The sequence below is a fragment of the Alosa sapidissima genome, chromosome 6 (genome assembly GCF_018492685.1).
Source record: "Alosa sapidissima isolate fAloSap1 chromosome 6, fAloSap1.pri, whole genome shotgun sequence".
NCBI classification, from domain to species: domain Eukaryota; kingdom Metazoa; phylum Chordata; class Actinopteri; order Clupeiformes; family Clupeidae; genus Alosa; species Alosa sapidissima.
In genome coordinates, this window is record NC_055962.1 from 15,096,353 (window position 1) to 15,113,089 (window position 16,737).

General features: G+C 39.6%; 1 protein-coding gene and 1 long non-coding RNA gene across 2 annotated transcripts in view; one reads left to right on the forward strand and one right to left on the reverse strand.

Moving 5' to 3' along the window:
* rhag (Rh associated glycoprotein) overlaps positions 1-16,737 on the reverse strand; it is a 28,458-nt gene that overhangs the window by 11,100 nt on the left and 621 nt on the right. The window lies entirely within an intron of this gene.
* LOC121711022 lies at positions 89-9,010 on the forward strand. The gene is made up of 3 exons (XR_006032226.1): positions 89-189; positions 8,615-8,778; positions 8,910-9,010. It is a non-coding gene; the product is annotated as an uncharacterized LOC121711022 (long non-coding RNA).

Consider the following 16,737-nt stretch of genomic DNA (forward strand, 5'->3'; position numbering starts at 1 on the left):
ACGGTCACGCCCCCCACTATGCACTCTGCTTGTGGGGATGGGTTTCCTTCCCCTCTGCTTGCTCTCTCTCTCTGTTTACACTCTTAGCATGAGAGAATGAGATCTGTTTACAAGCTCAATTGGTCCTTCCAGCAGCAAGGCAATAAGGCATAAAAAAAAAAAAAAGTTTTGGTTCCTGTTGGTTGTCAGGTGAGGCCATGGGGCGGTAGGGATTTATTTATTTATTTATTTATTTATTTATTTATTTATTTATTTATTTATTTATTTTTTCCCCAGTGGCAGTAAGGGATAGGTAGAAAATCAGTCCCTCCAGGATTTCACAAGGTTTTTTGAGACTGTTACGACCTAAAATGCCTGGATGGAAGTTGCGGTGTTTTTAGCTGTTTCTTGTGGAGAAATTGCGGGAGGAAGTGAAAATTGCAAAAATAGTTGCGATTTTTTTGTTTGTTTTTAATTTAGGGCAATTAAGGTTAGTAAGACCAAAATCACACTGATAATCTTGATGCTTATTAAAAAAGGATAATCAAAAGGTAAACAGTAAGGATTACAGAAAATCAAAGTAGGCCTACTTTATTTGTGAAAATGCTTTGACTGAGGTAATTCACAAAGCAGTAGGCTATAACCTTTCGTAGAACTGTCCAAAAAAGACAGTCACCTAAAGAGATGGCATCATGTCATGTTTCAATACATTCATATATTTTGTAATTCATATTAAGTTCATATCTTTTTAATAATTCACAGTCTGTGGCCTGCATAATTACTAATAGTAAAGTAAGTATCTAGTAATTTCATATTGATTTAAACTATTTGACTACAGTTCTGTTTAATGTCATTACATTGGTGGGGTACGTCTAATTGACTGCCTGCCCCTTTAAGGACGTGAGAATAGCCTAATTACATTTCTGAGTGGATTGGAAGGCTTGCATCTCACTGTGTTCGGCTACGAGTGTAAATCACGTTTTGCATAGTGCATTACGATATGTGGATGCAATTGGGAATGTCTATGTCATTAGTTAAAATAAATGTAAAAAAAACCCAACTCGAATGAAATCATTCTTGGATCATAGAAGAGGTAAATGTCTTGCAATTTTATTAATTTATTTGATTTTGGTAGCACTACTCAAACTAAGTCCACAAGCTAGCAAACAGGACATAAGCTAAAAGGACATATCCAGGTAAACGTTTGCCAATGGGTTGCATAGCCTACTCAAATGTCAGTAAACCAAGTAGGCCTTAATTAACTTACTTTCATAGCCTAGGTAGGTTAGCAACACCAGGTTGAGAGATGCAAGTTGGCAGATCATTAACGTTAGCCTTCTATTTATGGTCATCAAAACTGTAGAGGAACGAACACGTTAGGGCAGTCTTTGGTGTCATATGCAGAAGGTGCAGAAGTAAGTGTGCCATCTGGCTCAATATTCTGCGCGAGGGACTGTTGTGGTAGGTGAAATTTCACGGTGAAACTACGATGATTGGTCAAATTTGCGAAAAAGTTGCGGTGTTTGGACAAAATTGCGAGTGCCTTGGTAAGTGACGAAAACAATCGTCTTCGTTAACAGCTGTGCATAGGCTACTTTGTAAAAGAGAGAATACGCTCATCCCTATACATAACGCAAGGGGTAATTAATGTAATTATTAGTTCGCCTTTTATTTGTGGATTTATTTAATGTATTTAGTGTTATTTCTTCCCCAAGCTCATAAAATAAATTTGGGTCGCACATAAATTGACAGGGTCGGTCGGAAACCGGAACCCAAGATTTTTTTTTTTTTTATGCCTAAGGCAACCCAGGGTAAACTATAAGATCCCATTTTACATTAAGTGTCTTTATTACAGTGTTGTTAATTAAGAAAATATACTAAAAGTATTTTTAGGTAAAGTAAAGGTTTATTAAGTGAACTTTACAAACACAAACCCCAATTGATCTTGTGATAACATTACAGGTACACTGTTGCCATGTCGATCAAAATGCTCTCTGTAGAATAGTTAACACTTTAAGGCAAGGGCACATTAATCATGAATTCATGTATGAATTAATTAATGATTTATGCATTACTTCATTCCTTAATATATCGTGAATAATCAGGAATTTACATGAGTTCACAGTTTGACTCATTCATTTTAGTTGAACACATCAACTAAAGCATTAGGTACGGTGGGTTCATCATTATGATTTGTTAAGCATGTGTGGTGTAAGTTTCCTGATAAGATATTCTGTAGTTGTACCAAAAGATGTTCTGTACATTGGGATACTGTCTGAGGTACATGTGGTGAAACAGCAGGGGTAAATATAGTTAATGTATACACAAGCTTGGGGCCCAGAAGTTTACCTATAAGGACATGAATGCATAGAAGAGACTGGACATCCCCAGCAGTTGTTCAGCCAGGGTCAAGGTCCTTTGTAGAAATATACAATGAGTGCCTAGGCCCATACGTATTACCATAAGAGGTAAGAACATAGGAGCTCTGTTCTATTCGGAGTTAACAAAAACAAGTGATGCTACTGAAAAGGGGTATCTAAGCTGTGTAAAGACAGGATGTTGGTAGCTGGCGTCATGAACCTATGCTCTGTGTTGGATTAAAGCTACACCTTCTGCAGTATCCTGTTGCTTTGTCACAATTCTTCTGAGTTTGAATTAGTTAATTATAATTTGACACCACACATGATCATGATCTTTTTCTGCCAAAAATGTGTGATGTGTGAGTTAAAGGAGAATTCCGGTGTGATATTGACCTAAAGTGTGTTGAAACATGATACCGAGTGTGAACGTATGTCTCATAGCCCATCTCGGCTTGTCCCCTGCACTCCAAAATCTGGCACTAGTTAGGCGATGCTACCAACAGCTTTTTCAATGGTGGTGCTTCGGCATCGGGCTAGCCATGCAAATAAATCACTGTTTTACACCATTTACGAGGCTCAATGTATCTCCACACTTCATTGGTAGACTACCGAAGGCATTTTAATTAAGCTAGTTTTAGGTTATACTCGACTAGATTTAAGCTAATGCAATTGTGCTTACCATCTGTGGCCCAATTTACATTCTGACCTACAATTCTAAAGACTGTAATTCTGGTTATCTACTAGGGTGATCTGCTGAGTAAGATCATTCAGCAAAACACGAGAGCCTGAAGTTTAACGGGGTAGACAAGGAAAGACAAGGAAAACGTCGGGTGGATCGTAATGCCAATTCTGCTGATCGAACAGAAAAGTTGCTGAGAAAGGTGTCTATGATTAGGTTCAGTTTCACTTGCGCAGACGCACATAGACATTGCATGAGCGCTCACATTACTACCCCCAAATGTAGGCTATGCCTCTTTATTTGATCACACACAATTAATAAAGATTTCCTAATCTGGAATCCTAATCTGTTTTTTCGACCAGCAGTTCTATAATACAGTAGTCTACCATTCATTTGTGCCGCAAATGATCAGACGTGTGACAGAAGCATGGGCATAGCCTGTAACTTCGCTGATCCGTGGGTAGCAATCTCATCGGAGAGGAGGCCCTAACGCTGCAGATAACAGACAGAAGGCACAGAACACAGTTGCATGTCCAGTAGCCATGGGTCTGGTGAATATAGCCTACCGAATGCAGATGGCTACAAGCTCACGCTTTGCCTGGTCTAGACTAGAAGTAGCCTGGCGGGCCATCCTATATCATTGAAATGTAAAGTCTGGAATCGAACCATTCACCTCGCTTAATCCAAGGGGCGGGCAGAGAATTGTCTTTCAAACTGCCTAGGCATGCAATAGGCCAGCGCTACGACCATATCCGTATCCGGTCGGCAAAACGGCAAATACATCCTTCTTCGAAAGGAATGACTTAAGTGCATTGTGTTGCTCAACTTTCAAAAAAAAAAGTCCAACTCCTCCAAAGTTGACGCCAACGCCGATTCAAACAACCGCTCTTCGTTCGCCATAGCCACCTTCCTTGTTGTTCACCGTCACAGACTGTCGTTATCCTGTTAAGCCCGCCTTAAGACTCTAACAAAATAGAGCGCTGTGATTGGATGAAGTCCACGGCGTCAGCCAATAGAAATCCCTATGGTTTAATACTAGACGTACAGGCTGAGCAAATTAATTTGCCGCCGCTAGGGTGCGTCTAGATTTTTAGGCTAGACTAGAAGCTTATGTTTCAAAGATTTAGAAGCTGGGCACGTAGAGCTCCAGAATCTTTGGTAGCAACCCCACCCCCTGGTAAAACAAACGTGTTTGTCAGAGAGAAAAAAAAAAACTGATCATAAAATGTATCGTAAAAAGGAACGATGGAGTTGTAGAAATGTAGCGGAGTAAAAGTACAGATAATTGCTGTAAAATGTAACAAAGTAAAAGTCAAAAGTATGCACTATAAATTCTACTTAAGTAAAGTATGAATACGTGGAAAATTTACTTAAGTACAGTAACAAAGTATTTGTACTTCGTTACATTCCACCACTGGCTTTTGACGAACTAGTAAAAACAAGACATAATGACGACAACTTGTCAAAATAAAAAAGTCCATCAATCGCAAAGCAGCATTGCAGTTTTTGTTCCAACCCTCATACCTGACCAGGTCACATCTGAGTCAATAGGCTAGTCCAGTGCCAAAAAGACAGAACATGGTCAAGCAAATAATTTTTGTTTCATAAAAATGTATCGGTTTTATGATGTAACCTTTGCAGATAATTTCTCATCTTTTGCTACTGGGAATCAGTGGCGATTCTAGACATTTTTAACAAGGGTGGCCCTAGTGGGGCACTGATTAATTCAAGGGTGGCATGAGGCAAAACATCCAGATAAACAGAAACGGGCTCAAGATGTTAAATTAGCACAAATACATTAGGAAAACCATGCACCAAACACCATACTCATCAATTGAAGGGCAAACACCATACTCTCACATACAATGTCTTTGTATTTGAATAAAATGCAAATACAAATAAACAAACATATTAAATCTAAGTTGTCTATTAATGGATTATGCTGTGCTAAAACAAATTCCATCATGGGGACATTAAAATATATTCTATGGCTATCTATGGCCATCTAATTCTGTAGCTGTTAAAATAATTTGACCTGCTTTTTTTGTCTGAGCTGGCAATGAGCTATAACAAAGTCATCCAAAATCAACAAACACCTCTCAACTAAATGCTTAAAGGGACACCAGGCAAGCCTGATGCTTTTTCTCTACGAAACTCTGAAGCTCTTTTCCTTTTCTTTGCGTCTTCCGTCAAGGGTTTTCGCTGCTTCTTCGCTGGCTCTGCCATTATACACACACGTTTGCAACAATCTCTAGCGTTCGTTAGCCTGCCTCTGTGCTGTAAACTGATCCTGCTTCGGTCGGCGGGTAGGATACACCGAACTTGCAAGTGGGATATTCTTCCTACAGGCAGTAGGGGCAGGCGAGAGAGCCTTCATTCACCCCGTAATGAGTCATTTAACCATATACCGACTTACGAAGATGATTAACACGAAAACGTTGCCTGGTGTTCCTTTTAAAATACTTTTGTATGAAACATGAATGAAATAAACACAAATTAAAGACTAACCTTAATCTAAACATAATGTTACATTCATAATGCTACAGACCCTAAGGCTCAATCCCATTTGACATTCTTCCCTTCCCCTAGCCTACCCCTTGTCCCTCGAAACAGAGTGGCAATACATAGGGGTGAGAATATTCCCCTTGGATATAGGACACCTGCCTCTAGGGGACAGCTCGGACGATCAAAATACTTTTTAATTAAAACATTATTTACAAAAAGACCACACCGAAAGTTCATATTTTGTCACTAGCAATAACTTAAATCTGTCTTTTGTCAAATACAGTTGCACTTTCAGCTCTGAACAAAACCGTTCAGAATATATTTAAGCAAAAGTGGAACGTGCGCAATGTTTCATTTATCCCTCCTGGTCGGGACGAATAAAACAGGCATGGGGGACGAAAGAAACAGACAGTTTAGCCTAAGCTACGTAAACTTCCCAAAATGTAAATATTTCACAACAAATCCTTGACTGGTTGAATGGTCACCAGAATTCATATCGCTTAACCTAGCTTATGCGACGAATGTTTATAATGAGTGAGCTGAACAGTAGGCTACAGTAGACCTGAATCACTGTACGAAACATGACCAAAAACATGACCTATTACATAGAACTGTAAATCTGATTTTAATATTTACAAATATCTAGGCTTTATTTAATTTATGTTTTATTTGGCCTGCTATGAAATGTAAAGCCCAAAGCAGACATCCCAAGTCTCCCGGAAGTTCCGGGAGTCTCCCGCATATTGATAGCGGCTCCCTGACGCCCGCAAATTAGATAAAATCTCCCGGAATCTAGAGTGAGCGATCAAGAGCGCGCATGCGAGACCGCGTGTGCATCTGAGTGTAGCGCGCACACGAGGGGAGAGAGAGAGAGAGAGAGAGAGAGAGAGAGAGAGAGAGAGAGAGAGAGAGAGAGAGAGAGAGAGAGAGAGAGAGAGAGAGGGGTGGTGCGTGTGATGCCTCCCTGAAATGACTTTTTGCAAGTTGGGATGTCTGCCAAAGTTGGAGACATGTAGAAATTTGCTGTAAATTCAAAACCGGATTACTCTGGAATGGCTATCTGTACAGGGGGATGCTTTACACCTTTGTGTTCGGTAAGGTCCGCTGTTTATTCTGATATATGGTTTGTATGTATTGTTTGTAGGCTATATGGGAAGAGTTTGCAAAGCATTCCACCGAGATGAATGGGTAGGGTGATGGGCGCAGAACTATATAGTAATATGATTAAATTAAAGTAAATTAAAATATTGAAAGAAGGGGGCACCAAGGTCACAGTAGCCTGTGAACCTCAGTATTATAATTAAATGCTTTTAGGCCCATAGTTAACACTTAATGACCTAGCAAATGTTGGCAGGGTAGGCTAGGTAAAATAAGCAGGTAGGAAAATTAGTCTAGGATGACGTGATTCAACAGACGCAACTCGTGTGTGTGATTAGATAAGCACTGGCAGATGCGATAGGTAAATAGATATCTTAGCATATCTATTTATGTTAGCATAAGCAGTAGCCTGTAGGCCTAAACTCGCATGCTAAAAACAATAAGTCATGTATAATGGCAAGCGTGTTTGCCACTTTCCGACGTCTTTCTGACACTTCAAACTAGCTCTGCAGGTGCATCAAGAAAAGTCCCGCCTTAGACCGTCATAATGGCCAACCATAGACTAGGATTTTGGGGTGGCCAATCGAATTTTAAGGGTAGCCTGTGCCACCCCGAGCCACCTCTCTGGCTCCACCCCTGCTGGGAATGTCCAACCAGTCCAGGTTACACAAATACAAGTCAGCTGAATGTACCCGTCAAGTAAAGTGTTACCTTCTACTCAGGGATGGGCACAAATCTTCTTTAAAGTACAGAACTAATTCTAACACATTTAGAAAGTGAGTAGGCAGAGGCACCAAATGTGATGGAAAGTTTAAGGACGAACAGGATACTCTGCATGGCTTTTAGTATTATGTGCTGCTCTGACAGTCCACTTTTATTGACTGTTAGTCTACTGTTTTTGAGTTTGGACATGTACTGTTTTGCAGTGACAGGCTATGAATGCCGACTCCACAACTGTAGCACTTCCCAGTTGGTGTAATACATTGCTTACTATGAATCAGTGACAATAACTCAGACAAACAATTCAAATGGATGACTTATTTAGAAATGTAAACTAGGTAGCATTTTAACCTTTTAAGTTATTTAAGTACAACTAACTTCTCAAACAGTGTTGCATTCAGACGACGTGTATGGGGCCTGTTAATCAGTCTAGCAAAAGAAAATAAACACTCTACTGGAGCAGATCGAGGGGCTTGACCATGCGAGGGTGCCACAGACAGACAGAGATTTTGTGCTTTATAGATAGTTAGATAGAGGTCATCACAGTGTTTCACAGAAAGTATTTTACAGTATTTTGAAAATACAAAAATAATTTCAAAAACACTGAAGTATTTTGATTACAATGGCATTATCATCATCTCAATAAAATACAAATGACAAAATAGTATTTTGTATTTGAAATACATGCCCATCTCTGCTTCTACTTTTATCTAATTCCCTTCTACGCTTATCTAATCTAATCCTCACACACATTTTATAAGCATAAAGCACACCAGGAGCACACACAAACGAGGGGTTGTTGGCAGCCATTGGGGCTATGTGCCCTGCTCAAAGGCATCTCAGCTGTGGTGCAGTGAGTGCTTTTCAGTCACTTCCCCCACATTTTTAACACCAGGACGTGACTGAACCCCCACCCTCTAATTTCAATGGTTTACTTCTGGGTGGTTCTAAAAATGGCAAGCCCTGTAAAAAGTTATATTAATATAAAGAGAATAAAGGTGGTGAATTAGCCAATGAACTATATTATGGTGTGGTTTATGATTATGGCCACGTAAAGCAAACACTTTGACCTGCATTCAACTGGTATGTGCTCATGGTTTACAGCTAAGTTGCAGAGCAGGAAGAAAACCATGCTGGTTATTCTTTTCACACAGACACTCATGACAATTGTCATGTTTTTAACTGGCTGAAAATCACAGATCACATTGCCTCTGACCCTCCTAATCATTTATTGTGCTTTATGAAACAACTGTTTGTCTTGCAACTCCTTCAGGTGGAAAAACTGAAGGCCCTGGGGATGAGACCCTTACTATGCACCGGGACCTATTCAAATACTAGCCAGGTCTGGGGGACAGAATGTGTGTTCCCATATGACCTCAGACCTGGCTAAGAACATAATCAAACAGATTCAGTTTCTGTATAGAAACCTGTTAGAGGGTATGTTTTTTTTTTAAAATTATTTATCTGTCGCTTGTCCAACATAATTTATCAGCACATCCTAGCTTTACATATTGTTTTTTTTTCCTCTTGGGGATCATCTCTATCTCTATCTATATATGGACTCTAAGGATGGACTCCACCAGGAGAGGAGCCAGCGAAAAAAGACAGACGTAAGAAAATTAATTTTGTTTTTAATGTATACATTTTGTGTAATGATTAACTGTTAATTAGGTGCTCAAATACATTCTGTGTATAATGTTTAAGAGATGGGAGAGAGAGGGGCTGTGGCAGGTGTGGAGGCAGAGGAGGAGAGTGCCGTGGCGGCAGAGGAGGAGAGTGCAGAGGAGGAGAGTGCCGTGGCGGCAGAGGAGGAGAGTGCAGAGGAGGAGAGTGCAGAGGAGGAGAGTGCCGTGGCGGCAGAGGAAGTAGCCATGGATGCAGGGGAGCCAGAGGGGGCAGGAGAGCGAGAGGACGCAGAAGAGAGAGAGGAGAGTGCCGTGGAGGAGAGTGCAGAGGAGGAGAGTGCAGAGGAGGAGAGTGCAGAGGAGGAGAGGAGGAGAGTGCAGAGGAGGAGAGTGCAGAGGAGGAGAGTGCCGTGGCGGCAGAGGAGGAGAGTGCAGAGGAGGAGAGTGCCGTGGCGGCAGAGGAGGAGAGTGCAGAGGAGGAGAGTGCAGAGGAGGAGAGTGCCGTGGCGGCAGAGGAGGAGAGTGCAGAGGAGGAGAGTGCCGTGGCGGCAGAGGAAGTAGCCATGGATGCAGGGGAGCCAGAGGGGGCAGGAGAGCGAGAGGGCGCAGAAGAGAGAGAGGAGAGTGCCGTGGAGGCAGCCATGGAGGCAGGAGAGGAAGGGGCTGCAACTGCCATGGTAGTAATCATCACTATGACATCATATGATGTGAAAGACCTTATGTAATCCAAAATTACTTTAAAGCAACACCAAAGAGTTTTTTTGTACCTTAAAATACTGTTTCCAAAATTGTTTCTGTGGTTCATCAACTCGTAACAGGGTGAACGGCACTTCTGCATTCGCTTTGCGGCCCTCTATCGGCTATAACCGCACTATGTAAGTTTGCCAGATCGGGTAGCTGGTTTGTAGTTTGATGGAATGAGACATAAGACACTACAAATTTGACTTGCATGATGTCGCAATACATCGTACTTTCATAAAATCATGCAACATATACTACCTTGTCTATGGACATCGTTATTTGCAAAGCCGTTGCTGGATAAACAAATAGCGTGGTGCGACAGGAAAAGTTCTTTGGTGTGGCTTTAAGTAAGTGTTACAGTTTTTCCTCAGTCACTTTGGTGCATTTCTCAGGTTGGAAATTGAAATTCTCAAATCTATTAGTTCAACCATCACATCATGTTGTCACGTGTACATCGTAATGCTAAGTGAGCACCCAGTATGTCTTCAGCATGGTATCAAAATCGGTTTGAAGATAGACCACTTGGGAAAAGAGATGGGTGGGGACCAAACAACATTTTTCTGTAAAAGTCTGGGGCTACATTCCCATCTTACAACTAGGATTACTCCTAAATCACACTAAAAGATTTTAGCTAGGAGTTCTCAAAGCCTTTCAGACCTACTCTTAGTAAGGAAAAATTACGACTTTTAAACTAAGAGGGAGTCTTCGTTGCTATGGATGATGTCATTACTCATGCATAAGCTTGACTGAAGTGACCACCTATCAAACCAAATCAAGGTGGTCACTTCAGTCAAGCTCGTGCATGAGTAATGACGTCATCCATAGCAACGAAGACTGGTCGGCTATTCCACGTGGCAGAACAACTCTATATTTGTTAGGGATGTCACACAGGAAACAATGCTGCAGAAACACGAAAAAATGACTGATATGAGTAGGCGATCATATGAGTTCCTGTTGATATGTAGTGCACGATGGAAATAATTTAAAGGAATGTAGTAGCAGTCTTGTAAATAGTGACCCTGCATGATCCCTAGTTGTTGCTAAATCATAGTCCATCACTAGTCTGTGACTCAACAACTCGATCACTTGTCTTTAGATGAGAGAAGGTCTGAGACTGTAGTCTTTCAAAAATCTATGGCAGAGGACCATTGAAATATCCCTCATGTCCACCTCTCAGTCTTAGCCCAGTCCTTCATTGACAATGGTTACTGTAGTCATTTCTTGTCTAGCTAGCACAATATAATTGTGTATAAAATGGAGGAACAAAAAAGCAGTTCCTCATTTCTCTACTCTTACTGTAAAATCCTATTATTATTATTTTTTTATATATTTTTTTATGTGCACAAGTGACACAATGATGTGAAGATTGAACAGGTAGTTTTGAGAATTTCAATTCTGATCCAAAGCGACTGAGAAAAACTGTAAAAAGAAAATGTAGTGCAATATAAACACAAACAAAAAACAAGGGGAAAAAAGTGCTGTAAAAAAAGAAATATATATATGGTATTCATGGTATTATGTTCTTGGCTAATTTTGACAATTGAACAGAATATTGTGCATGTGATAACTTGTACAATGAAATGATGCTGACATGTATTGGAGAGAACAATCATTAGACTGAGAATCAATCAGTTTAGACCAACAAGATCTATTCACTTGGAAATTGTGCTATATGGAGGCTACCGGTCATTAATCATTTGCAAAGATATACTGAGACATTGAGACATGTACTAAGAGTAAGACATTTGCAATTTGATGAAATGAATGAGAAATTAAATTCTGTTGTGAACAATTGCGAAATAGTTTGGAGGTTTGTCCGTGTTATTTTGAGAATGTAATTTCTGTTTCAAGAAATGAGCCAAACCAATGTAGAGAGATAGAGATAGAGATAGAGATAGAGATAGATACTTTATTGATCCCTAAGGGGAAATTCAAGGGTCTCAGTAGCATACAGACATCACACACAACATGCACTTACAGCAGAAATGGTAAACATAAGTATAAGTATAAACATATAACTAAACTCCACTCCACTGTACAATAAAGACAGTAGAAGATAACAGTAAGATAGATAAAACTAACAAAACTAAATACACTGTATAAATTAAATAAGAAAGTCCAATGTGCTTGAGGGTGTTCAAGCATAAGACGCTTGTAGTGACAGGGCCGGGACTGGTAAGGTGCTAAAGGGAGTGAGTGTCATGGTGAAGGTGCAAAAGGTAGTCCAACCATAGTCCTTTAGTTATGTGTGCATGGCAAGGTGCTCAAGCATCAAGGGAGTGAGTGTCATGGTGAAGGTGCAAAAGTAGTCCAGCATTAGTCCAACAGTGCAAGAGTAGGTCTAGAGACCAGCATAAATAATATGGACAAATAGGAGAGTAAAGTATAAAGTAGACAAGGTAAAATAAAAAAAACTATTTCAGTGCAAGAACAGGTTGAGGTAATAGGGTTATAGCCATTCATGCATTCATTCAGTATTGTAGCAGAAGCCTGACCGCAGCTATTGATCATGTGTGCTAATATAGCATAAAAAACAGTGTAGCAGTAAAACAGTAGTGAAAGCATTAGGCGGTGTACATTAGTAAAACAGTAGTAAAACAGTGTAGTACAGGGGTCTCAAACACCCGCGTCCTGCCCAATTCCGGCCCGCGACGTATGACAAAATAATAATGTAATCCGGCCCTTCAGGCTATTAATTGCGACAAACAACGATACTGATTAAAATAGACGATAGATCCAGGTACAGGGACAAATCTCATTTGTAGGCCTACTCTGCTCCACTATGTGCAAGACATCCAGAGCTTGATTCAAACCCAAAATCGCTGCGCAAAGTTTTCAGGAAATACTTGAATTACACGCGAGAAACACAAAGACGTGCATTTGTAATGACGCGGAAGCGATGCAGGCCATAGTGTTGCAGAAATTGAAGCAGAAATTAAGCAGAAATAGCCAGGCCTACACCAAATGTTGAAAAACGTTCACGTGTGATGAAGTCTTATGTAAGCTTATTCACCTATTCTAATTCTGAAGGAGAATATCCTTTTGGAGATTATGATCGATCGTCTATGACAGTGATAGTCATGGTGCGTCTGTGAATGGAGGTGCGTGTATACAACGGTGTCCACTAAGCATACCATGCTTGTTTCGACCCTCTGCCCAACATAGCTTGGAGGTTGCAGTGGTAATCGTGATGAGTGTCCGTAATGGATGTGGTACAGACAGCAGGGCTAGTAGAAATAGGGCTCTAAAGAACTACAAAGTCACCCGCAATATGATGCGAACTTCTGGGTACTGCAGATTACCCGCGATAGGAACTGTTTGACCAGAATACTTTATTGTAGGCCTATATTGTAGTAATCTATTACTAAACCACAACATCTTAGGTGTTGGTATACATCTTAGGTGTTTTTCTGTTAATTTGTTATGTGGGTAATATGAAAAAAGGAAAGTAAACCTGCTTACATATGTTCATCCAGTATTTACTGAAAGGTGCATAATTTGAGGTGCTTGCCATCCAGTGACAAATTAGATGGGTAAATTTACCCCCTTCATAAACTTTTGTTTTACTCAAAGATTTTTACATTTACAGTATAACTTTATCTCTGACCACTTTCAAGCCATGGCCTTTTAAATTTTGATATAAAAATCCAATGGTGTTGCTTTTTTAACCCTGATGCCTAGTTTGCCAGGTTTAAAAAAGTTATGAGAGGAAATATTTTTATTTGGTGTGAAACACACATACCTGTTTTTTTATGTTTTTCATTTATTTTATAATTTGTATTAATATTTATTTCATCATTATTTTATTTATAAGCTAAGGTTGCTAGCACAGGTGTCTAAAACTAGATAAAAACACTTGCACTTTCTGTTTGCAGTTTTGTGTGGTATTTGAAAAAAAGAACATTGCATTTTCAGAAATAACCGGCCCTCCAATCAGATGACGTTGGCAGAATTGGCCCGCAGCTCATTTGAGTTTGAGACCCCTGGACTAAGAGGACTAAGATTGAATAGATCGAACAGAAATTACACAACTAGGTCTACGTGATTTAAGTTTAGATACCGTACCATAGCCTAAGGGGCCTTAGGAGTTTTAGCAATTTAGGAGTACTGTTAGCAGTAAGATAAAATGACTTACTGAACGTGGCATATGAACAGCTGCAAGCAGTCTATTACACAACACCTACTTCACAGCCCAGCCATGACTCGCTCCCAAAATGTATAGGCTAAGACTTTTAGATTTAACATTTTTTGCTGATGTGTCTCATAGTTGACCGTCCTTTGTCTTCTAGGTCCATCAGTTACTTATTGTTGGCCAGAGACATGTGTCAAGTGTGTATACTTTTTTGTACATATTTATCTACAGACATTCTCTTTAAAAGCAAGGGGTTCATAAGAGCACATCAGTGCATTTCACTTTAGGCCAGGTGGCGGAATAAACAGCCGGCCACATACTAGCAATAACAATTGCGTAGCGCCTGCTTCCACATTTTGTTTTTTTTTTTTATTTATTTATATAGCACGTTTAAACATGACTTGAATCAACCAAAGTGCTTTACAGAGACCAGTGGGAAGCAAACATATAACATATACCATAACAAATAAGACAGGCCATACAAAAAAAAAAAAAAAAACACATAAAGCAGACGATACAAATACACGAAAGAGACGACAGTACAAACAGGGCTCCGGTAAAGATGAATTGGGAAACGCTAGAGAGAAAAGGTATGTTCTGCGCTGGGATTTAAAAGTGTCAACTGAAGGGGCGAATCTGATGGCAGTGGGGATGCTGTTCCACAGTTTGGGGCCTGCGACAGCAAAGGCACGGTAGCCCCCGTGCCTGAGATTGGCCAGCTCCGTCAGTAACCCCTGCATGGCCGATCTAAGGGACCTAACATTAGAGTAGGGGGAGAGGAGGTCTGAGATGTAGGGGGGGCTTTTCCATTAATGGCTTTGAAAGTAAAAATAAGGACTTTAAAATCAATTCTGTAACAAACCGGAAGCCAGTGGAGGGAGGCTAGGACAGGGGTGACATTTAGGTCCTCCCAAGATTGCAGGAAGGTGGGGTATGTCCTAATGTATGTTAAATGGCATCTACAAGTGACAGGCTTTCAGAAAATATATGGTTTGGATAGTTGAAATTGCTTTGCCTTTAAATTGGAGCTCAAAATGTATCATACAGTATGTGTACCTTGTTCGCCAATACACATAATAGAGCCATGTATACATTTAGCAGTTGAACAGGATGTGTAGTCTTAATAGGGCCAGTTTGTATGCTTAAAGCCTGAGACTGGCAGTTGATCCAGGTGGCCTGAACACCTGCCATAGGATTCTAATTGCTTAACGGCCGTATTATGATGTCACAATCGGCAATGTTAAGTCTATGGGGATTTTTAAATTATTATTTAAATTATTATTTAAGTTTTTCTTTAATAGTTTACAAAGTGTAAAAGTTTCAAAGTTGAACATAGCAGCTTGGTCCGTTTGAATACCTATGTTACAAAGTTTGAATGAAGTTTCTAAGTTAAACTGTTCAAGAGAAATTGCGTACGGAAAAAGTGGTAAGCAGAATAACTAGAATGCAATTCCAAGGAATTACCAGTGCATGAAAATGCTAAAGTTGTGATGTAAAATATCATGTATAGTTAAAACAGATAATACAGAGATGGTTACTACGGTGATGCTAGGATAGACATGGTGGTTGCATAGCTTAATAAAAGTTGATAGTTTAAAAGTACTGTTTAAAAGCTGAATGTAAATAGTTTAAAAGTTGTTGATAGACAGTAGATAGTTTAAAAGTTGTTGATAGACAGCTAGTTTAATAGATAGTTTAAAAGTAGACCGTTTAAAAGTTGAAGGTAAATAGTTTAAAAGTTGTTGACAGACTGGAAGTTTAATGAATGCTGATATTCAAATAGTTTAATGGCTGTGTAGATATTTGACGATAACTGAAAGTTGGAATGGCTCTAATGTTAGCTAGCAGTTATGCTAAGATTAACTTTGCTAACCATGTTACTTAGCTAACTTAACGTTTTCTATCAGTTTTGCTAAACATGCTAACTATGTTAGCAATGCTAACATGCTAACTATGTTAACCATATGACTTAGCTAACCTAGCTAATCATTTTTAGTAGTTATGCTAACTAAGCTAATTAGCATGCTAACAAAGCTAATCATTTTTAACAGTTTTGTAAAAAATGCTAACCATGCCAACTATGGTAACCATGCTAACTAACTACAGTGGGTAGGAGTCATAGTTGATGACAAGTGTTGACATAGTTGATGACAAGTTAAAGGTTGTTGATAGACAGCTAGTTTAATAGATAGCTAGTTTAAAAGTAGACCGTTTAAAAGTTTAATGTAAAAAGCTCAGTAGTTTAATGGGTTACATTGTTTAACAGTGGATTATTGTAGTGAGGACTTATTTTGAAACAGTTTTGGGCAGAGGAAACAGTTGAATAGGATGTGGTCTTAATTGACCAAGATTGTATGCTTAAAGCCTGAGGCTGCAGGTAGCCTGAACACCTGCCATAGGATTCTAATTGCTTAATGTATTATGATGTCATAATCGGCAATGTGAAGTCTATGGGGATTTTTAAAACGTTTTTCTTTAATAGTTTAAAAAGTATAAAAGTTTCAAAGTTGAAGACATAGCAACCCGGTCTGTTTGAAGACCTACGTTACAAAGTTTGAATGAAGTTTCTAAGTTAAAATGGAAGACGAAGAAGAAGACGAAGAAGAAGACGAAGACGAAGACGAAGACGAAGACGAAGAGCATTGCATTTTCATGCACTGTAATAAGAAGAAGCCTAGGAAGAACAGTACAGTGCATTTTCATGCACTGTAATGAGTATGCGCTACTTGACACTCAGTGATGCCACGTTTATTGATCAAGCAGTGGGTGATGCTCAACAAGCTGACTCCTATCCTGTTAGATTAAAGATGACCACCATGTTAGACAAAGTACACCCAAATTATTTTGACGCAACACATGCACATCATTTAGCTTCCAGATAACACTGACCAGATAAAC